This window comes from Strix aluco, chromosome 4, assembly GCF_031877795.1.
Source record: "Strix aluco isolate bStrAlu1 chromosome 4, bStrAlu1.hap1, whole genome shotgun sequence".
Taxonomy (NCBI): Eukaryota; Metazoa; Chordata; class Aves; order Strigiformes; family Strigidae; genus Strix; species Strix aluco.
In genome coordinates this window covers 117,831,022-117,854,611 of record NC_133934.1, presented here as the reverse complement: position 1 = coordinate 117,854,611, position 23,590 = coordinate 117,831,022, and the positions used below count along the sequence as shown (strand labels likewise).

General features: G+C 44.5%; 1 protein-coding gene across 1 annotated transcript in view; it reads left to right on the top strand.

Moving 5' to 3' along the window:
• CCDC85C (coiled-coil domain containing 85C) overlaps window positions 1-23,590 on the top strand; it is a 114,509-nt gene that overhangs the window by 7,010 nt on the left and 83,909 nt on the right. The gene's annotated exons all lie outside the window — the stretch shown is intronic.

Genomic DNA, 23,590 nt, shown 5'->3' with positions numbered 1-23,590 from the left:
GGGAACCCAAAATGCAGCCTTGGCAGGTGTTACACTTGGTGTATGCATGGAGATGAGGGGCATGAATGAACACTAACAGATATGTTGCATCTGAAAGCTCGAGGGTTAACTCTTTTGTGGGGACAAGGCTGACCACATCCATGCAACCTGTGTGATACTGGAGGCCCACCCTGGGAGGCACTGGGCTTCTTATCTGCCCCAGCATGGCTGTGGCCTTGCTTGCATCTCACACATCTCACACAGGCATATCCATGGCAGGTTCTGCTGCATCTTTCTGTATTGGGGCTGCCCTTTGGAGATGCTCTGGGAGCACAAGGATGGACAATGCCTGATCTCACTGGTAGGAAATGGAGGTGAGGTGCTTAAACTGGCAAAAATGCCTGGTATACATCTGAAGGTATGGAGTGAGGCAAATGAAGAAATTTATAAGCCCATACACTTAAAATACTTGGCCCCAGGAAGGCTGAAGTCCTTTCCACGCTCACAATCAGGCCTTAATGCATCCCACTGCAAAACGCACGATGTTCCTCTTGTGGAAGAGGAAAAGTTTGGGGCCTGCACATCCAGTTTTCCTGCGAATTAGCAGTGACTGGCTGGGTTTGCTTCTGCATTCTGTATTTTTAACGTGACTTTTTGTCTGCCAGCCAGAATTCATCCTGCCCTGTCGCCAAATGTCATCATCCCCTTGTGGTTAACTTGCTGCAATTCATGAAACACTTGGCTGCCATAAATAGTTATGTGCAGAGGTTCTTCTGCAAGCGGAGCGGGCAAAAATTCACAGGCAGCGCTGCTAGGCACTCGCACACTAACATGTCCACCAAGAGAAAGTTGACCCACTTCTGCAAATAGATAACTACTGGCAGAAAAAGTAACACTGTCTCAGAGAATCTGTCTTTCCCTTGCCTACTGAATTGTGAAGCAAAAAGCGAGCCAGCTCCATCTTCTGAATTAACAGCAATGTGAGCACAGTACTCCCCATTGAAACCAGAGTGTGTAAATCAGCCCTTGATCTGAGGAGGGCTTAAAATGGCCACAATTCATTTGTGATTTTTTTTTTTTTTTTTTTTTCAAAATAACAAGCGCTTTTGTTTGTGAATGAGGTGTGTGGAGTTCAGGACTCAGCCGCTCTTAGGCATTAGGAAACGTTTATCACCATGGCAATTGAAGGCTGCTGTACAGGTTATTTTGAACACTTTTCTTGTGATTCATGTCTGGGCTGAGACCATTTATGCCAGGTTACTTCGGACCCCGTGCATTCAGGCATATGTATACTCTTCCCTCCCTTAATTTGTTTCTTGCCTTAGTATTTGCCCCTCTCAGGAAGCCCATTGCTTGTACTGACTTCTTACCTCTCTGAGCAATGGTGGTGCCAAATGTTCACCTTGCTCAGGAACTCTCCTCCTGCAAAGGGTCTTTGTGAACGATAGTCCTTATGAAGTAGATTACAGGTTATTTATCACTTAGATTTAAGGCTGGGACACTCCAAAGCACTGTGTTAAGTGCAGTCAGTATTGCTGCCGTGTCACCTGGCTTAGCAAGTGGCTGTAGATCCTCCACTTCAGGGAACTTGCAGTGAGATTGAAGCGATCCTAAATCTGATGTGAAGTATCTCATCGTCTGCATGGGCTTCTCCTACAGGCTCACAGGACAGGATGGTCTCCTGTTTGCCTGGGGTGGGTGTAGTGGGAGAGGGCTGTGGTGTCTGTAGCGGAGGGAGCACTGACGGCAAGTGCTGGGCTAATGGCATCAGGGCTTTGGCCAGCTGTAAGCTGCAGTCACGGGGGTGACACGCTAGCTGTCTTGTGTGGTTGTGTCAACCCCAGCTTGCTGGCAGAATTAGTTCAATCAAAGCTGGAGTGCTCTGAAAAGCCCGTCAGATGTTGCTTCGTCCCCCAGCTCTGCGCAGTGATGCTTGGGACTGGAGGCTGCTGCCTTTCCCCTATTTCATCCCCCAAATCCTCTGTTGCTGGGGCTTCATTTGCGTGCCAGGGAGTCAGCGGCATCTGAATGTTTGTGGAAGATGGAGTATGTAGTGTGTAGAGCAAATGTATGGAGCAGGGCTCAGGCTGGGACACAAGAGGAGATATTTTGCTGCTGGTTCAAACAGTCTCCAGGGCAGTAGGATGCTTCAGGGTTGCCTATGCCCGGGGGGCTGGCAGCTGTGTCTGACCCTTCCTGGCACAACAAAACGAGGTGACACGGTACTGAGAACCCTGCTTGAGTGTGGTTGGGGAGAGCTGTGGAGTGGGCGCTGCTCTGTCCTCCTGCTGCAGAAGACCTGTGGAGAGAAAAGGAGCAGGCAAAAGGACCGCTCACAGTAGAGCAACAAAACCAAACCATTATTCAGAAAAGAAGAAAAAGTAAGCGTTACAGCATTTCCAGTCCCCAAAGCTTAATATTTCTATGGAAACCAGTGCAGCAGGAGTCTTGCTGTCAGTCTCTGATATAGTGGGGGTGACTAGATTTAAAAAATGTTTGTCCTTCCCCACATCTTCCATCCTGGATCATCTGAAGACAGGTTGCCGAGTATCACAAATACAAGGTTAAAACCTGCATTCCTGGTTTCTGACTCTCCATTAAGTGCTAAGCAGTCTCTGGAGGGTTGGCATCCATCTTTCATCTGCAGTTTTTTACTTGCTAAGGTACATTTCATTCACTCTATGACACTTATTGATAATGCCTTGTCCTATAAATGCCACTCCTGTGACACTGTGCTCCCTGAAGGATGGCTGTGACTTTGTATCAGGCCGTGGACTGTTCAGTGGTGTGGTACATCTCAGTGCCCAGTGAAGTTACTACGAGCATGCTATTCAACTTGAATGGAGTTAAGACTTTGACTCTTTACACTTGCTTTAGTCTTTTGTTCAGGGGAGATCCATAATATCTTTTAATCTCCAACAATGGACATAATCTGGCCAATTTAGATTATAGTCCGCTTGATTTTTGTGTAGTCAGAGGACTACCCCTGGTTATATACATGCAGCTATTTACTGTTGTCATGATGATGTTTTCACTGGTTTCCCCTCATTTTTGGTTTTGGTAGGATCTACTAGAAATGGCTCTAGGACAACCTACATAGAAGTCCACTGTTTTATGCCAGACTAGCATTGTCAGTTGCTAGCAAAGTATCAGTAATAAAAAATAACTCATTTTGGTTGATACTGAATCTTTTTCAGTTCCTAACAGAGGTGTTAAGAAAATCTTATTTTTATGTACAATCTTAAAGCAGTTTTGTGATGTACAGTATTCTTTTGTCTTCCTGGTTTCCTTTTCTTATCTCTCTTACTAGGGTTTGCAGTCTCATATTTATATATTTCCCAGCAGCTGAATATAACTTTGATCTATGCTTTGGATCTGCGGAGCTTTTAATCCCTTTTCAGTGAGTTAAAAGCTTGTTTGCTGTTGAATGTGATATGTAGTTATAGGTTATATGATCTTCACGAGTGGCTCATGCATTGCACAAAGATGGCATATTGTGAAAAACTCTGATAAAATGTCCCCTTGTTCGTTTTCCTGATTGCAACTCAAACCCAGCATGGGAGTGAGTCAGTCGTTTGCTCCTGTGCAGACTGCTGATATACCTGTCCTTCGCTGTTATATATACCTATATACTCCCTTGCTTTATTTCAATTATTCATTAATTTCTTTGTGATGTTTATTTTTGAGGCTACAAACCAGTTGAGAATTTCAGCCAGTGCAGCAGGCTTTCTGTCTTCCAATTCTGCTACCATTCGCGGTGTTTTCCCTTTTCATCCTCTTTTTACACCTCTTAAAAGATGGGGATCAGTTTTTAAAGCCTGCACGTTTATTCCTCTTTGATGTCTTGAAACATGATAATGTATGCCTTGTTTGTGGAGATCTTCTTTTCTGGAGTGGCTGCAGGTTCCACCTCAGGAAAAATAATGATTTCTGCAGCTCTCAGTCCTCCAGGCCATGTTGATGTAGGTGTATGACTGTATTCAACCGTCTTCTGAAAGTTGTTCTTTTTGAGGTTTTGGTGTAGCTATTTGCTTTCTGGGTTCTGAGCAGTTTATTTGGAAGTCTCCCATGTTTGTCTTCTGGCCTCTTGTAAAAATAGGTCCTTTTTTAAGAGGTTTCAGGTGTAAGCTTTAAAATAACAAAAAAAGTATGGATGGTTTTGCAACTTAAAGCACTGGATTGGGATGCAGATTTGGTGTCCTTTCTCACTGTGACATGCCTTTCTGATGTACTTAGGTAAATGATGTGATCTGTGATTCTTTTTATACAACCAGGATAATATATTTCCTTTGTCTTCTCCAAGTTTCTTGTGGTTCACTGGGTCATTTATAACATGCTTGTAAAGTGCTCAACAGAATTAGACCCTTACCTCAGATGGGGCCTCTAACCATTGCTATGATACCAGTGATAACAAACAACACGGGTTTTGAGTTATAGTGAGCTAGCAAGGAAGGAGCAGCCTTTATAGTAACTCCAGACATTTCTAATTCCCAGTTTTGGAGTTGCTTCAAATCCTGTTTCAACTTTACCGGGATAAAAGCACTTTACATGTTGGAGTGCTTCTTTCTGCATTGTATATACTTCTTGGGACTGCTGGATGATGAAGTATGGACAGTCTCCAGCCAACTGTGAAAAATACAAATTTGTCAAATAGTAATTCTCCTAAATGAGAAGACAAGGAACAAGATAAGATTAAGAGCAGTGTTTGCCTCTCCACGGCCAGAGACAGGTGCAGAAAGATGCTGCTGCTGTCACAGCAACAGGTACCTCGGTATCTTTCAGAGAGTGGAGACAGCATTTGTTGTTATTTCATCTCAACCCATCTTAGTTGCCCAGCTGAGTATCATATTATATATGTGTATTTAAAATGCTGTTTATCTGACAGCCTAGTGCACTTTTGGCTGAGGTGAAGAACCACAACTGTGAAGCAGATGGGTCCTTGTTGTCACGTTGCCGCCCATGTCACCGCGAAGCAGCGGTGTCTTTGCTGTAGTTGCTGAAGACACCTTTCCTCTTTCCAATTAAATTCTTACCTGATCCCTTGATTGCTCTATTTCTGGCAGTGATAATTTGGTAACTCCTAACAAGCCCTGACTGAAAAGTCATCAAAGTCAGTTTTGGGTGTGAACCCAATGTTTCTTAACCACCTTGGGTTTTTATTCCCATTTGCGTAGTGAAATTTGTAGGGAGGATCTATTTGTCAGCATATCACCGAATCGTTAGGAGGGTGACAAGACCGAAGTAACTCTTCCTAGCCAATTATGTATGAAAGGTTGTCAGTATGAGTAGTATGGGAAGTTAAAAGCCTTAATTTTCATTTGGAATTGAAACCCTAATGACTTTTCACTCCCACAGCTCATAAAGACCTTGTTTCAGCTTCAAGTTGACCAAGAAAAAGGGGAGGGGGGAGGCTCTTTTATTGCAGACTTTTTTTGTGCAGGATTTTTATGAAAAAGTAGATTTATGAGTCACTGTTCTTTGTATAAAAGATAATTACTGGAGTACGAACCTCAGAAAAGTGACATTTTATGACTTTGCCGCTAGCCGCACAGTGCGAGCTTTTGCTTTTTCTCTTTTCAATTAGTTAAGTTAAACAACATCTTGGTTTGAAAGGACTAATTATATTCCTGTTTGTTGTTTGCCTTATACACTAAATGTTTTCTATATGTAAAGCTAAGCAGCAGGGAGGGGAAGAGAAAGGATCACCCTAAATAAATGCTATTTAATTATTTAAAATGACGGGTGTAGATCCTGTGGGGTTAAGTGGATTGCTGTATTCAGTCACATCCATCACTTGCATGGTAGTAAGGAAGAGAAAGTGGATCACGCAAATCCTTTTGTTAACCCTAGGAGCATAATTAAGTTCCTCTGGAAATTTGTTCTTTAAAAACACATTCCGCTAAACAGCACTGTTGTTTAATCCATGCTTAAATGTAAAGCTATGTGTTTATCCACTTCTGTGTGTTTTGCTGAGGTTTTTTTTCTATAAGTAAAGGGAGCATTTCATAATGCAGTAGCATCTGCTGCCTAACACAAGTGAGAACTGAGGGTTGGTGTGTACATAGACGTGGCGTGTGCAGGTCACAGTCCTGCTTTGTTTCTGCAGCAGCAGGTCAAGAGTTTGCACAATGGCATGCGATCTGAAGCATCTCTGTTTTTGGAGATCCACCTGAGATACCTGAAGGGCATCTTCTGTTCAAAGGACAGGTGCTCAGCATTTTCAGAGTATTAAGTATTCTGAATGTGATTCAGACTTTGCTCTTGGAAGTATCTGGGGTGACTAGCTAATTTTCTTGGCCATGTACTTGGCTGTGTACTTGAGAAAGCGTTGCTGCAGAGCTGGGAATGCCCTCCATCCATGGACAGTGTAGGTCCAACAAGCTTTCTGATCCCACAGCTGTGGAGGCAAGTCTGCTCGAAGTCCTGCAAGGTGAGGAATGGATCCCGTAAACAGCAGCTGATGCAGCTGTGGGAGAGGCCCCTATGTTTCCTTTCAGCCTGTATAACATCTTGGCCAGGCTGGCCCGGGAAGGTTTCTGATGGAAAATCTGCTGTCCTGTCCTTTCATTCTGCCTTATTTGGATAAAAATTAGAGGACTTTCCTTTTTTTATTTTTTTTTTATTTGGCAGTTCAAAGTGAAGCAAATGCAATGTTTTTGGGAAAGACTTGAATCTGGCCCTGTAGAAGGAATGTTATCTAAAGGGTAAAACTCCCTGACTGTGTTATGTTTAAGCATGGCAGTATTTGAATTTGACCTTTTATTTTTAAATGAGAGATTTCATATCTGGATTTAAACCAAAACCATATCAAACACAAAGGGACAGGGTTGTTCTGTTGAAAACAACATCTGTAGAGCTGGAGGGAAGGGCTGGGAAGTGTGGAGTGTGTGGCCTGGCATGGGGAGCTGTGGAGGTGCCGACCTCCTGGACCTGCTGCAGGAGGGTAGAAAGTAAGAGGGTAGTTCAGGGGAGAACTTCTGTGAAGCTCGGATGAAGCTCTCAAGCAGCCCTTGTGCTGAGGTGGGAGAGAGATGTCCTCATGGTGGGTAAGGAGTGGGCAGCAAGACTAGCCTGCCTAGCTCAGGATGGAGTTGGAGACCACTGCAAAGGGGTGTAGCAGCAGCCTGAAGGAGATGAAATAAATTAGTCCAAAGATGTGGTTTGGGAGCTAGCTATTATTTTTAACAGACAATTTCATTGAACTGGATTGAACTCCCTCCAGCATAGCATTGATGATGATGCCTGGAGCTATAAAGATTGTATTTTGATCAGCAAGTCAAAAGCAAGTCTACCACTAGTTATGAATACATTTTCAGAACTGCAAGCAAAGGAGATCCCAGAATAATAATGGGCAGGAAAAGTTGCCTGAAGGAACCAGTTTCCTCGATAAATGCTGGAGGAGGTGTAGACCTGAACTTTGCACTCCTTCCCATCTCAGCTTTTTAAAAAGGTGCAAACAGATCTAGTACCTGAGTTTTGAACCTCTTGAAATCCTGAGTAGACATAATGCAAGATGGCAGGAAAACCAATAATGGTGGAGTTTTGAAAATACAAATGGTTCAGTTGTAGATGTGTGGGATAAATGAGGAAAAAAAGTGCATGTGTGTCCTGTGCTGTATATTGTTGACCCAGTTGGTTATTCAATGATGAAGTCTGATCTGTATGTTTCAAATGACAGATCTGGGTTCTGTAGTGCTTATGATTAGATTAAGACATTGTAGTAAACCTTAATGGTGCATGAAAAGCTACTGCTGGATTTGCAGTAATACGTAGTTTGCTGCCTTAGAACAGCATGGATAATACTTTATGGTTGTATAACTCCTTCCAGACAAGGAGTCTAGGAGTGCTTTATAAACACTAATGAGTTTGGCCTCATAACATATTTATAAGCCTGAGAAGTAGCATTATTCCCCTTTTTTATGGTTTGGATGTTGACTAGCCGAAGTATGCAAAGAGCAGGCAACAGAGCTTTCATCTTCCAAACCTTAGTCCTGGGCCTTATCTGCAGGACTCGGTAGGCTTTCTAAGTGTGTCTGAGGCATGCTCAGAAATTTACTGCAGATTCAATCCAGCAAAAGGGTTGTTTTTTTGCAAACCTCTGGGTGTCCTTTGTAAAGCAAAAGGCATTGTAATTAGACGGTAATTTCTTGCTCGCCTTTTCGTTCTACAGCAACAGAGAGTGAAGCTAATCCTCTACTGGAATGAAATCACTTTGGGCATTATGAATATTGTTTCCTTGACCAGAACAAAGCTAATGTGAATGAAAACTCCCGTTTTCTTTACATGGGAGTTGCAGGTGGGTAAGGAATGTGAGGTCAGCCAGGATTGAGAGCAGATAATTGTCTGTGTCAAAGGGCAGTGAGGGTGATGCCTGTGAAAGACGCCTTGCAAAGTAGGTGGGATCAGGCACTGGGATGGGCACACTCAGATTTTTCTCTAGCAGCTTCTTCAAATGTTCATCCGAGAATGTCTTCATTATTTGTACAGATTTATATAGCAGGATGTTCTGCAACACGAACATTGTGTGGATTGTAGATAAATTTTACAAATATTTTGTGTGTGAATTCAGTGTTTGGTGACAACTGCCAGAAAGACGGTTCTACAGGGTTAAGTACCTCTTTAGCTGTAGGATAAACATACGCAAGCAGACATTTCACATACTGCTTTCCACTCCTAACCTGAAAAGCTGCTTCCAGATCTCAGTGCTTTTTATGGACTAGAGACCAGTGAGGATCCCAATAAGGAGTCTGTAAAGTTCTAGATGTGGAGGTGGTGATCTTCATGATGTGGCCATGCATCTGCTAGCAGAGGTGGTTGTAGAATGAACAGCATTTGTATTCTGAGATCACAGAATCAAAGAATAGTTTGGGTTGGAAGGGACCTCTAAAGGTCATCTAGTCCAACCCTGCTTCAATAAGCAGGATCGTCTTCAACTGCTCAGAACCCTGTCCAACCTGACCTTGAATGTTTCCAGGGATGGGGCATCTACCACCTCTCTGGGCAACCTGTTCCAGTGTTTCACCACCCTCATTATAAAAAATTTCTTCCTTGTATCTAGTCTGAATCTACTCTCTTTTAGTTTAAAACCATTACCCCTTGTCCTATTGCAACAGGCCCTGCTAAAAAGTCTGTCCTCATCTTTCTTATAAGCCCCCTTTAAGTACTGAAAGACTGCAATATGTCTCCCTGGAGCCTTCTCATTTCCAGGCTGAACAAGCCTAACTATTTCAGCCTTTCCTCACAGGAGAGGTGTTCCATCCCTCTGATAATTTTTGTGACCCTCCTCTGGACCCCCTCCAACATGTTTATGTCTTTCTTGTCCTGGGACCTCCAGAGCTGGACACAGCACTCCAGGTGGGGTCTCATGAGAGCTGAGTAGAGGGGGAGAATCCCCTCCCTCGACCTGCTGGCCACACTCCTTTTGATGCAGCCCAGGATACAGTTGGCTTTCCGGGCTGTGAGCACACATTGCTGGCTCATGTCCAGCTTTTCATCCACAAATATTCCCTCTTGGCCCAAGGTGGTCAAGCCAGGAGACTAAGGGGCTCCTGAAGCTGTTTTTCGAGCTCCAAGTTGGGTGGAATGGTGACTGTAGTGGAAGTTCAGTGGTGAGGATTGGAAACAGGAGAACATACCTGTATTTTCTACACTGTTTTTATTAGAAGAGTCTTGGGGAATTTCCTAGGAAAGTTTACATGTGGTTGATTATTATTTTGTTGGCACGATGGAAACTGTAATAATAAGCTAGTTGGCACTTGAAAAAAGGTACAGATTTTCTTTTTTTCAGAGGCAACTGCTTTGTTTACTCTTTGTCTTTCCACATGTAGATCAGACTTGTCTCGGGTTTTGAGATGTTAGAAGGCCGTTTTTTGAGGCTTTTTGCATCCAGTTAGCTGAGCGTGAGTTTGGTTCGTGGTCTTCTGCTATGTGGTTTATGACCATGTGAACATGAAAAGTGTTGTTTGATTTCTAGCAAATTGATGCTAAACATATGAATAGCAGCTGGGGTCATAAGCAGAAGGAAGAAAAAATTTGAAGTGTGCAGTAATGGATGTTACCCAAATCATTTTGGGAAGACAGTATCTGGGACATCAGTGTTCCCTTCTACCATGACATCCACAGACCAAGAGGTATGAGAGCTGTACTACGCTGTGTGTTCTGGCACTGAAATTGTGTTCAATGTATTGCTGCACTTCAGATGTGCTTCTCACTGAATTAAGTGGCATTAAAGCAGCTGGCTGCTTCATATGACTGGTCTGTGTTTTTAGTCTGATTCTGGTATATTAAATGCTATGTTGGCACCTTTTTCCTTATCTGGCTACTTCTGAAATGCAACATAGCCTTAGCTCTTCAGTGCAGAACAAAAGCTTTCTGAAATGCTGTTTGCTCATGGCTACAAATAGCAAACTTCAGGTCGTGCAGATACACAGGGTATTTCAGTATGTGACATGGCATCCTTGCAGAGCCAGGAGCTGGAGAATCCTATAGAGAGGCTCTTAGTTGACTGTTCAGTGCTTAATCTTTCTAATACAGCCCATAATGTGTAGTGAAAGATCTAGGTAATACAAGAAAACAGTTATTTATCTGGGATTAGCCTACATAAAACATTTACATTGAACAGAAACTAGGCCAGAATACTATTCTTTTGTAAATGGTGATGAATTGCAACCTGATCCAAAGTCTTTTGAAGTCAAAAGAGCCTTTGTAGTTCCTTCAGTGAATGGACTTTGGACCCTGGACTTTGGCTTAGTGGACCCTTTGGACCCCTGGACTTTGGCTTAGTAATACAGTCTATGTGTAATCAGTGTTCTCATTGCAAAGAGGAAGGTCTTAGTTTAAAAAGAAAAAAAAAAATCAACTTCAGACCCCCCAAGCAAACATACCAAATAAGCAGAGTGCAATTAATATCATATTTGTAACAAACTCTGAGGCTGGCTAGGTATCAATGCCTCCTTATGAAGAATAGCCTGCCTTGCCTGCTTTTCTGAATCCCTGCTTTGCTAGTGGTGCACAAGGTTTTCCTGATGATTTATTATGGTAGGAGCTACACACTAATCCTTGGTAAATAGATTTATACATGTGACACTACTGAATGGGAGATTTATACTGGCTATGCTTATTATCATATGATATTTCACCGAAAGCAATTACATATCTGCTTCTACTCTTTAAAGGCTAGAAAGGTTTCACAATATTACTATCTTCTCTGCTCAGCAGAGCCTCACAAAGAGGCACTTTCCAACGTGATGGATGAGGTTTGCAGGTGGCATTGTCTCTGGTAGGCCTGGTTGTATGAAGGAAGCTGAGTTTTGGCTGTTAGCAAGACTTGTAGTACTGTTATGCTGCAGGTCTTTTAGAAGTTGAGCTTAACCTTGTCAGCTGCCTGAGCTCTTGCAGAGTTCTGCAATGCAGAACTGACTTGGTCTTACAGGCTGTTAGTTGGGAAGATCCTTGTAACTCCTACAGGTCTTAGAGGACATGTAGCTCTTTCCACTCAAATTTAGTGTAACATATTTGTTACACCAGCAGAAGATCAGAATAGAGTATTTTCTCTGATATTAGGAGAATAATTTAGATTTTTATTCGCTGGTATTTTTCACCTAGTTTCTTTGGCACAGATTCTACTATTTACTGCTGCTTTCTGCTACATTTTTAATCAGAAAATGTTCTCATTAAACTAAAATAATTTCTTTCTCCCTTTGGAAATCAATATGATGTAAAATCTTTTTAAAACAATTAAAGCAATGGGATCTACTAGGTATTTTACTTAGTATAGATATTTTGGGAGACACCCTGGCTGCACTGAAGTCTGTGGCAAAACTTCCCTTGGCTTTGGAAGGACTAGGATTTCCCTTCTTATTTTCTGTTTGCCTGTAACTTTTCATTCCTGGCTAGTACATATTACATCTTTAATGATTTCATTTCAATGTGGCATTCAGAAACTGTGACTGTTTTTGTCCACGGTCAAGCCCTGTGTGGCTGCACCCTTGTGCTCTGAGACCTCATTCATAAACATCCCTCCAAACACGTCTCTTTATCCCATGTCCAGGGATGCGAGAGAATCCCAAACAATAGCGAGGCTGAGACAAAAGCAGCCATTGTGGAGGGGACGCTGGGGTGGGAGCGCGGAGGGGCCCGGGAGCCTCGGGGAGCTGGGACCATTGTGCCCATAATTGGATTTCTGCTGGTGGTGGCCAGCCGGTGGGAGCGGGACCTGCCGGGGCAGGCATGCCCACTGCAATAAACCTGGCAATGATTGGAGGAGGCAGATGACCTTTAAAGCTTGTGTTGTTGAGCGAGACCTAATACAGTACAAATGCACCAGGTTGCAACTTTATTAGTGATTAGACACAGAGATAAGCCTCAGCACATTGCCTAATCTGCAGAGCCTAATTCCAGTCATTGAAGCCAGGGATGCTGATGCAGACTGAGTGTCCATTCAGTCTGAGTGAGCCAGAGTGACTGCAGATAATATGATAGGGAGATTCTGGATAACCTGGGTCTAGAGCAGATTCTGATCAGCCTCTGCTGTAGGGGTGCTGGGACAGGGAGGCAGGCACTGAAAGTGTGGAACTGGAGAGAGAGTCATACAAGTGTCTTCAAACTCAGTGTAACTTCTGTGGTGGCTGGTCAGAAAAGTATTCACAGTGAGCAAGGTTTGGTCCTTCCTGACAAAGGCTACAGCCCGAAGCAACTTGTCAAGTGGAGTCAACTTGTCAAGGGCGAAACAAACTCTTCCATATTTCCATTTTTCCGTCTGAGGCTGTTCCTGGGTGCTCTGGAGCTATTCTGAGTTCTTCTCATCTTCTTTTGGACAGGTTTCCGTTTCCTGCAGCCCAGGGTAAAGGCTTAGATGGGTTTGGTCCATGCTGGATGTTTTAGACTGTGGTTGAATCCTACTGTCTGCATGAATGGTGGTAGAAAAATGTTAGAGGATGCAAGCAAAGATGAATCACCATAGGCCAAGGGTTAAGACAGCACAGCAAGAATGATGCCGTGGTATGCTCTGTTATTGGATTTCCTCCAAGGATTGCTCTTTGAGGAGCTTTGGCCTCACAGCATGCTGCAGAGACCTGCTGCTTGGTGCCATCCTTTAAACATAATGTGGGAGCCTCCAGTTGGATCGTATACAGATCTTGGTCTGTGTTACAAATATATGCATTGAAATGTTTGGCAGATTCATGCTGCAAATCCAGACAAGCCCATGCAATCTTAACTTTTAAATCTATGGCTTGGAAATCTGCCTCCGAGAGCCACTGCAAACTTCCTTATCCTGGACTCTTTTGGGTGGCATCTGCTTTGTCTTCAGACCCAGCCAGACCACCACACAAATATGATCAAAGAAACCAGCTTGCTAATAGCCATACCCTCTTAACTTTGTCAATCAGAGGAGCTCTTTTTGACCTTTGTTTGGGCGAACTGGTATTAAACTAATCCCACCTGATCTCTGTAGTGACAGGGTGACCTATTTTTTTTTTAATCTTGTAAAATGATGTTAAAGTTACTGCATCTCACTGCCTCTGCCCCTTGCCTCCAGGCAAAACCCATTTGGGATTCCTGCTTCTCTGGTTTTCTCTTAGCCCTTCGTTAACTGTGTTTTGACTTGTATTTTGGAACACCTGGCTCTGTATTTGGGGGTGAAAAGGGATGAGAAGCTTCATTTGCTGTAAGAGAAGTATCACTGGGATAACATTTACCCCCAAGAGGTGGCAGGTCCCAGAAATTTCCTAGGAGAAACCAAAACCTTGTCCTTGTGATGTTAAATTCTCCAGTTTGTTCAGAGGTAATTTGGAGATGTTAAATTTTCTGATGGTCTGTTCAGAACTGGGGAGTGATCTGGCCAAGGCCAGGTTGTAGGTGAGACCTCAGTAGGTCCCAGGTCAGGGCTCCAGTCCCTGGGAGAGCACCTTGTTGGGCTACTGTATCAACTTCCTTGCAGCTTTGCATTGTTTTCCCTTTTATCACCCAGCCAGGGCTTGTTGTCTGTCTTTTGCCTCCAGAGTTTTGGAGAGGAGCCACTGACTTCCCTTTCTCTTCAAGGAAGCTCTGCATTAACTAGTCCTCTCCTCTGGCTAAAAAGGTGTGAATCTGAAGAGGAAGTTTCTGTTGCTTTGAGCAAATCTGGGACTGGGCCTGATTTTGTGAAGTCAAAATCTGTGAGCAGCAAACAACAATACTAACTGCATGTCTGGTACCAGGTGGCATGTCCAGGGCCATTTGGGCATCTTCTCTGCAGGTGTGAAATGTGTATTATTCCACCAGCTTTGTGTTTCATGTATCACCTTCCCTCAGGGTAGGATTAAATTTAGTTCTGGGGATACTTGAGGAGGTGAAGCAGGAGCTAAAGTGGGGGGAGGTTGCTCAGCCCACACCTCCATGCTTGTGTGCGGTGGGCAGTATGTGTGAAGGTTTCCTGAACTGATGCAAATTTTGGCTTTGCGTATCTGCTGGTTTTGTTTTCTGCTTGCACCTGATGCAGCCAGAGCAGGCTTTGCTCCAGAGCAGTGTTACTGCTGCAGTAGACAACTCCAATGCCATACACTTCAGCTGGAGCTGATTAGAGCGGGATTGGACCTAAATCCTTAAGAGAAGCCTAAAGCCTTCTGCAGCAGAAGAGGGGAACTCCTGGTTTGCTCTGTTGTCTTGAAAGGTGGTGGTGTGACTTCTTCCCACCCACTTCTTTGGTGGTAAGGACAGCACAAGCAATAGATAACTTGTATTTGCCTTGTGAGGGAGAGTACGTGTCTCGGGAGGAGGCTCGCTGAGCAGCCTGCTCTTCGCTGCCTGCCGGTATCTCCTCTCTCCGAGCCGGCAGTGTTGCAGTCCTCTGCTGTGCAGCCCCGTACCCACCTGTGGCGATGGGGGCTCTTGGGGTGCACCACGGGGCCCGGGGAATACTTTGTTCACTAATCTCCAGACAGTGTGGCCTTAGTTAAATAAATCCATGCCTATAGGCAGCTTTCTGGGGCTCATTATAATACTAATTCAGTTGAATTCCTAATTAGAGACCAGTGGTTTTGTGTGGGTATTGGAAGCTGGCGTAACATTCTTAGGGTGGAGAAATCATCCACCAAAAGCTGCTTTTTGGAGACAGAGGCTGAAATGAGATCAGAATCTAAAAGAAGATGTCTGTAAAATACAACAACTATTTTAAATGTGTTATAAAGCTAATGTATTACTTAAGATCAGCCAGGGTGTGGAATGAGTCTTTTAGTTGACTTTTTGTGCAGTATCAGCAAGAGAACTGTGTGAACACATCCATAGATGGAGAGATGTTTCTGCCTTGAAATAGTAGAGAGGACAGTTTTCAAACCCAAATGCAGTGTTATTTCTTTGGATTATGTGAGAGGGCTGCTTTAGATAATTTGAATTAAGATTAAATAAAGATAGCATTCAAAAGAGGGAGAGAATCCAAAACAAGCCCTGCCTGATGCCACAATATCTGTGAAGAAATCCCAGCAATATCCCTCTTTGTCCACTCAGGGTTAAATATGTCTAGAACAAGCAGGACTATGATTACAGCCCATGTATTTTAATTTTCTAAATTGGAAGAAGTAATCTGTCCACACTGTGCACTGTGTCCTGGTTTAGGCTGATGATCTCTTCTATTTATATTGCCTCTTCCATTCAAAAGGGCGATGTTGCAAGGGTTTAGTTCAGGGAGCATTTGTGCACAGGTTTTTGTGTTGGTGTTGCACTCTATCATTGCTCTAATGGACCTCTGGAGGAATGTGATACAATAGTTAATGCCAGCTATGCTGTTAAATAATAGCTCTTACAGGAAGGAAGTGAAGAATAATTTATGTACAGGAAAACAGAGCAGGTATACAGAGGACAATAAAAATAGATAAGCTGTGATTTCATTAAAACAGTTGAGCCAGCTCCTATAGCAAAAAGTTGCTTGGGCTCTGTGATGCCTGCTGGTGCCCTCCTGCATGCCACCAGCAGCAACAGCTCCGTGAGGATGGATGGCCAGGGCTCCAGGAGCTTGGGTGCTCGGGAGGAAACAACGCGGATCAGGCCAAAGCCCGGGGGTTGTTCAGCCAGTGCTGTGCAGTGGCACACACATGCATCCAGCAGCCCAAATGCAACGCCTGTGCAGATGCACTGCAAAAATCCTGCACTTGTCAGGATTTCACGAGGGAGAGGGTGTTACCTCATAAGTACAATTTTGGTGTGAGGGGCACTGCTGGAACTTGTTTATACTGGGAATGGACTGTAAACTGACCTGCCTTTTGATTTTACCAATACATTTGTTCTTGTCTAAATAGATTTGTGCATTAGGCTACTTAATTATCTGCTGGACACTCTCAACTTCTGTTTTGTTAGCCTTCCTTTTTTATTTAAATGTAAATAAATACCGATTGAATAGATCAGGCTCCATCTGGGCTTGGGCTGAACAGGAGGCTGTGCCCCTGTGGGCTCCTCAAATAAACAGAGACCTTCTCAAGGGCTACCGGGAGAACTCCCCCACCGCTAATTTTAAAAGTAACCTATAAATCAAAGTGTATCTCTTGCTTTCCTCCCTTTGGCATTCCACTTTTGAGGGAGGTTTACTTTTGCAGTGCACAGCTGAAATGTCAGCTTTTGATTACTCCTTGCCTTTAGTCATAGAGATGTATTATTTAAGTGTAAATACATTCGCTTGAGAAGTGGTATCCTGTGTCTAAGCTGTTAGGAAGCGATCACTGTTTATCTTGTCAAAGAAACTTCTTACCCCTTCTGCAGGCTTCACCTGAAAACCCCCCTGAGCCCAGCCTCTCTCTTCCCATTTTACATGTGTGATGGGACCCCCACAAAGCCTCTCAAGCAGGGAAGACATGAAAGCAAAGAAATCCCAATCACATTCTTGTAAAAAAGCAGACCACCTACGTGATGGGATGGGGCACCTGGGCACGTAGGTCAGCAGTGTACTTTGAGAATGTGAATTACCTGCGATGGGGCCGCAGTTTACATTCCCCTACGGCAGGGGACCGGGTAATGCTATCTGGTACCTCTGGCTACGGCACCGCTATCGCTTTTCTACTAAAGTTCAGATGGTAATTTTAAACCATGGGAAAACACTTTTTCTCTTTGAAGAGCATTGTTAGTCACTTGAAGTCTCCTCCCTTGTTCCTTTGCTGAATGCATCAGCCCTCGATCAGATTGCGGGGAGCCCACGATTCCCCAGGCGGCCTGGGAGGGGGTCGCCCACCACGGGGATGGATGCACGGTGCAGAGGGGGCTGGCATCATTTTTCTTCTGTGTTTGACTCATGTGGGCGTGCTGGTCTGTGTTTGTGGGGGCAGGAATGCGACAGACACATTTGAATTATTCTCAGATCAAATTAACCAACATTTTAGAAGAGGATTTTTGCAAATTCACAAATTACAGTTATGTCAAGAAAATACTAATTGCCTGCAATTTTCCATCTACCCCTTCTCACCTCCCAGCCTATCTGTGTTCCCTCACTGAATAATATTCCACCTCTGGAAATGTAGTCAAATGCCTGCATGTATTTCAATGGAAATGTCATCACAGTAAAAATGCTTAGTTTCTTATGTACAGCCAGGCATTATTGGAACAGGGGGGAAATCTGCACTTTAACAGATCCTTGGCTTAATAAAGAAGTGAAAATGATGCCTGGTATCTTAGGGTTGTTCTTGTTTTTGTTGTTGTGGGGTTTTTTTTGGTTTTGTTTTTTTTAAACTATCCCTGCTCTGCTAGGAACGATGCAAATTCACTCTAAAGTACTTGCATTTCAATAGCACTGTCTTTTTTTTCTCAATACTGGGATGAGGGAGATCTGATAATGCAGTCCAGGGTGGAAAAACCTTGATAACTTGAGCTGTTAATATAAAACAACATACTGTGTTGCATTAAAAGATAAGGCTACAAAGGTGTGGTGCCTTTTTTCGTGGGTTTTTCTTTCCTCGAGGCAAGAGCTGTGTTTGGTCATGACAAAGTCAGAGGGGGTGGGAAGGGGGGGCAGTTTGCTGCTGGTGGAATTGCACCTGTGATGAATGCATGCTACCCAGCCACAGATCCTTTTATAGATGTTATAAATATAAGGTCTCGCCTAGAAGGTGATGAGTGATGGTAGGAAGCAACTCTTGAGATTAATGTAATATCTTTTTGAAGCTTTCTGCTTTTTTTCTGAGCTCCTGCAAACTGTTTCTACTAAACACGTCTCCAGTCCCAGGGAGGGTAAGGAAATCCCCGCCAGCAGCCTGGTGCGTGGCAGGCGTGCTGCTTGCCCTCACGTTAAAAATAACCCCCCAAAACCCCAACAGAACTAGGGCTTGTGCCGCTTCAAACAAAAGGCAGAGGGCTGCAGGGATGGGTATGCCGAGAATCTGACCCCGGGAGTGCAAAGCCAAAAGGGCAGCGGCAGGAGCAGGGTTACTGCCATCCTGGTGCGGCAGCTTCCAAGCTGTTTATTCAGTTGCTGTTTAATTAAAAGCTGGGGCGGTTGCAGGCACATTGTTATTTATTTATTTGTGCTGGTAGAAGCTCTTTTCTCTAGGAAAGTTTATGTTTCTGAAAGGGTTGTGGCTTGAATGTTGGAGAAGGGTGATTGCCTTTCTGAAGAATAACTTGTAGCATTGCTTGCTCTCTGAGGGCCTCAGCCCTATCCTCTTCGGTGGGCTCGTTCCAGGAATAATCTCACAGCCACAAAACTGAAAGTAATATTGTTAAACTAGAATTAATTATAGTAGAATCACAGAATCATTTATGTTGGAAAAGACCCTTAAGATCATTGCATAAACCTAACACTGCCAAGTCCACCACTAAACCACGTCCCTAAATGCCACATCTACACATCTTTTAAATACCTCCAGGGGTGGTGACTCAAGCACTTCCCTGGGCAGCCTGTTCCAATGCTTTACAACCCTTACAGTGAAGAAATTTTTCCTAATATTCCGTCTAAACCTCCCCTGGTGCAACTTGAGGCCATTTCCTCTCATGCTAATTATAAACATCATCTTCTAACGCAAAATAGATACTTAGAAAATGCTTTTGCCTGGTGAGGGAATATTGGTTCATTTAGTTTGCTTTCTGTGATACAGACTCCAGCTTGAAGTGTACCCTCTGCCATTTATGCCCCGGCCTTATTACTGCTGTTTGTGCTCCAGGGAGGTCAAAGGACCAATCCAGATATCTGTGTGATCTGGGTTTAAATGCATGGACATTCCTGAAAATGTAATAGGCTGATAGATTTTTTTCAAATGGGTAGAGCGCTGTTGATCCATTGATACCAGAGGATTTGTATTTTTATTTTGTATATTTTGCTTCTGTGCACCAAGCCCAGCAATCTTGATGACATCCAGGACTTGATATTTTTGTGAGGTTTTCAGCAAGAATATTGAATTAAAATTCAATGGCATTCTGCTGTCTTTAATGATACCCAGGTGAAAAGTACAGGCAGGTAATTACACATAATTTTTCACATTTTTTTTTCCGGGACAGACAACAATCTTCATATATACTAGGATGAATGGCGCAGGACAACTTACATTGAGTGTGCCTTAATTAATACAAATGTTAACTACTCTTACAAATAAGTCACATTTAAATGTCAAATACTTGTTATTCATTGCCTGTGAGTAATTTTTCTTGCTTACGTATGTGTGAATTAAGCATATGTTTTGAAGTTGTGAAGTATCCGAGGTCATAACTAAAAATAGTGATTGTGCATTGTTTGTTTGCCATCAAGAGTGAGAAGAAATTCTTGATCGCAGATGGTTTCTTGCTGCATGGTGTTCAAAGGAGAGACAAGTGCTCTGAAGTGTTCACGTGGCGCTATGGGACCTTCCTGAGTGCCGGAGTTTGTAGGTTAGGGCAGATTTTTTACTTTTCATTGTGAATTTCCTTGTTTGTACAGTCTGTGGTGAAACCATTGCTGCATGGGTGTCCTTCCCAGGTGAAGAGCTGTGAGTCCAGATATGCCACTTTAAAAAGGGTGGGAAACAAAGCGGGGTCCTTCTGTTCGCTTTCCCTTTGTATTCATCAGTGTGTTTATCCTATTGCAAAATGATCAGCAAAGAAATGGTTACCAGCCTTTGCGTTTGAATAGCCCTTATATGGAAATAAGTGGCAGCAGTTTGAACCCAGACAGGGCTGTGTTGGCTTGAACTTTTGTTTCCTGGTAGTGTTGCTCATGGTAGGCAGCACCAGTGTCACTGCAGCTGGAGGAGCCTGCCCTGCTGCAGGCTGATACGGGCCGTCAGCTGCTGGGTTGCTGCATCTTGCAAAGGGCAGAGCAGGCAGGGCAGGCTGCCTGGTAGCCCAGACTGCTGCAGCCCCTCACCGCTGGTGGGGACGCTTGCAAGAGTCCTTGGTGAGGATGCTTGGAAGAGCCCTTATTGGGGACGCTTGGAAAAGTCCTCTGTGGGGGTGCTCAGAAAAGTCCTCAGTGAGGATGCTCAGAAAAGTCCTCACGTAACCAATCCTTGAAGCTGTTTATCTGGAACGGATGTTGGTTTTTCTTCATTCAGAAATACCTCAGTCACAGCTTTTTCTATTCTAAGAAGTGGAAAGTGAGGTTTTCCTGTGGTGAAGGAGGTGGAAAGGGAAGCTTGTCTAGGAAGCCACAAGGCAAGTGCCAAGATTTTGCTTTCCAGTTGTGCTTTAAGGCTTTGTGCAGCTGCTGCCGATGAGACGACTGGTTCATGAAAATGCTCCTGGAGCTATAATTCTTTCAGAGCAGCCATCTCATAAGCTTGCTCATGGGACTGTGCAAGCCCGAAGGAAAAGCAAGCTTACTCTGCTACAGAGCCTGTCCAACACAGAAAGGTTGATTTGTAGAGCAAGCCAGGGAGTTGGATCTGCAGCGGTTGGACCTACAAAACCCTTCATTGCTACAATCTCAGCTGAGTTGACTCTTGCCTAAGCTGGCCTTCCGTGTCCTCCGTGGCCTGGCCATTGAAGCTGTGCTGTATGAGATGGAAGTGCAGAGACTGAATAAGCGCTGTAGGAGTTGGAAGCTGGAAATGATGCTCTGCATCCAGGCATGCTACACGGAAAAAGTATACAAATTTTGGTCTCTCCTTCAAAACCTTTTGTATTCAGTTACAGCTCTTCACCATAGTGGAGCCCTTTCTGATTTTATTCTCTTTGTGGAAGAGACTGGGACAGGGCAGGGGAGAGCAGGTGAGGAGCAGCAGCATGTGGAGGACTTTGCCTGGAGTTTAAAGTATGCCCAGCTCACGCACCATTCAGTGAACAAAGCTGTGACCCTGTTCATGGAGTGGGAGAAAGGCTGCCAGGAATGGGGACAGGGGCCCTTGTTTTGGAGCAGAACTGCTCCCCAAAACATCTGGGTTTGGGGGGAGACTGCCACACGGACCTGGCTAGCCTCCTCCTCCCCTGCCTGGCCCTCTACTTTCCTCTGATGCTCGGTGCTGGGACCTGGGAAGAGGCCTCTGATTATTTTATTGCTGGGTTTAGGGCTGCTTCTGGAGCTCTCTTGAGCAATGTGGCTTTGCAGGGAGTTAGCCTGTGCTTTGATTAGGCAATCTCTGCTTTGAGCAATAAAGAGCCTTAATTCTGCTACACTGAGGGTCTTGCAAGACAGACAGACATCAGAGCTGGTAAAACAGGTATTTGAGTCAAAAGATCCATCCTGGGCTGCTCAATTCCTTGGTGCTAGATAGGAAAGAAGAATTTCAGCCAGTATTCCTAATCCCTTCCCATAACATGGTCCTGGGTGACAACAGAAGAAAAATGTTCAAGACTTTTCTCCCCTGTAATGAAAAAAATGAAGGGTGACCCCCTGGGCTGTCTGTAACATCCAAGCTTGACAGAGATGCTCTGGCAGATTCCCCTGCCAGCCTGGGTTCCTGCTTTGAAAAGCCTCTGACTTTTATCTAATCTCTGCTAAAGCATCCTGAGTGATAAGGGATGTTTTTATTTTGTCCATTCCTCCTCATGCTTTCTGAGTGGCCGTAAGTATTTCATAAAAGCACAAAGCTGCTGTTTTAGGCAGCAGTATGCTTGTTAGCTACTTGAGTTGGGTGCCCTGTCTTCTTCCAGGTTTCATGCAGGACTTATCCAGCTGACAGCAATAAATAACAGTGGTTCCCCGTTGTGTGAATGAAGCTTTTAAATGGTTCTTGCTTGAAGGCAACGAGTCAGCCCTGGGGGTTACCCACAATCGGGTTTCCAATGGCTGCATTGAAATCTTTAGTGGTCCAGTTTGCATCGTGCAGGAGTTGGTGTGTATCGGGATGGCAGTCGAGCTCTGAATTTCCATTCCACGAGCTGGGATCACGAGCTGATCACCCTGCAGAGCTGCCAAAATGTGATCAGCTCCAGGATGGACGGACGGATGGACTTTACCACTTGCCAGGCTCCAAAGTTGCGCTTGCGGGGCAAAACGAGCTGCTCCCATGACCGGAGCCTTCCCCCAGAGCCAAGCTGGCAAAACAGGTTCAAACAGGCTGCTGCTGCTAATTTGCTTAATGTCTCCACACATAATAGCGCATCATCTGCTGCCGCTGGTGGGAAACAGGGCTGTTATCAGTGGTGCTTTCAAGTGCCTGGTCATGCTGCTGAAATGGATACAATCCAAATCACAGAACTGACCCGGTTCATTAAAAATTGGGTGCATTTATTTATTTTATTAAAAATAAGTCATTATTTCCTATAAAGAGTTGAACCCAAAAAAGCCCCCAGTCCTCAGCCTTTAGCTGTGGCTCGTTTGATGTCTTTGGGTTTCTTGCGGCGTGTCCCTGCAGCTCGTTATAAGGGCTCCTTTCTGAACAGAGAGCCCGGAGCGAGAGCAGTGCTGGGAAGGAGGAGGTGCGCGTGGTGCTAGACCCGCTCTGTTCTCACACGCTTGCCAGGGCTGGAGGTGGAGGAACGGGAGCCTCCCAAGGTGTGTTGCCACAGCAGTATGTACCCAGCTCTGTGGGTTTGGTGCCTGCCTCTTGTGATTGTGTAGTTACTCCTGGCTCAGGCATAGCTTTAGCTGCAAGAACATGCTGTGCATCACTGTGGCTTGTTCTTGGTGGAAAGAGCGTGGTGGTGGTGAAGCACATATATGCTGGTGTGATGGCATTGAAGCAAAGAGGGAAGGGGCTGTTGCTTCTGTGGCTGCACCAGCATTGTTACAGTGATGCGACATGTGTGTTCAGCAAGGCTTTGGGCAGAAAAGTGGCATTTTTGAACCTGGTTGGCCCAGTGGAAGAAGTTGCTGTTCTTGGCAGGGTGGGACCAGCCCTTGCTGATTAGTGTCTCCACTGATCTGCCAATGAATCAGGGCCCTAATTAAGCAGAATCAGCCATAAGAAAATAAATGCAAGGCAAAGGCATGGTCAGACATAGCTCCCCTTGAGTGCAGGGTGTGCAGACCCTCTCTTACAGGTGGCTGCAGCAGCCCTGCCTGAGGATGCACTGCTGCGGGATCCATCTGCCTTGGAGAGAGCGGATGGTCTCCTGGGTCAGGGTCCGACCTCCTAACTCCCCTTGCATCAGCAGGGATTTTGTCTGAGAAAGGACCACTTGCTGAGTACTAGAAAAGACAGCAGCAATACAGCTGCCATCTCTTCAGTGAAAGAGTAGAGTTCAGTGTGGTGGTTTTTTTTTTGGCCTGCATTTGAAAAAAATGTTGATGAGAAGCCTTTACTGA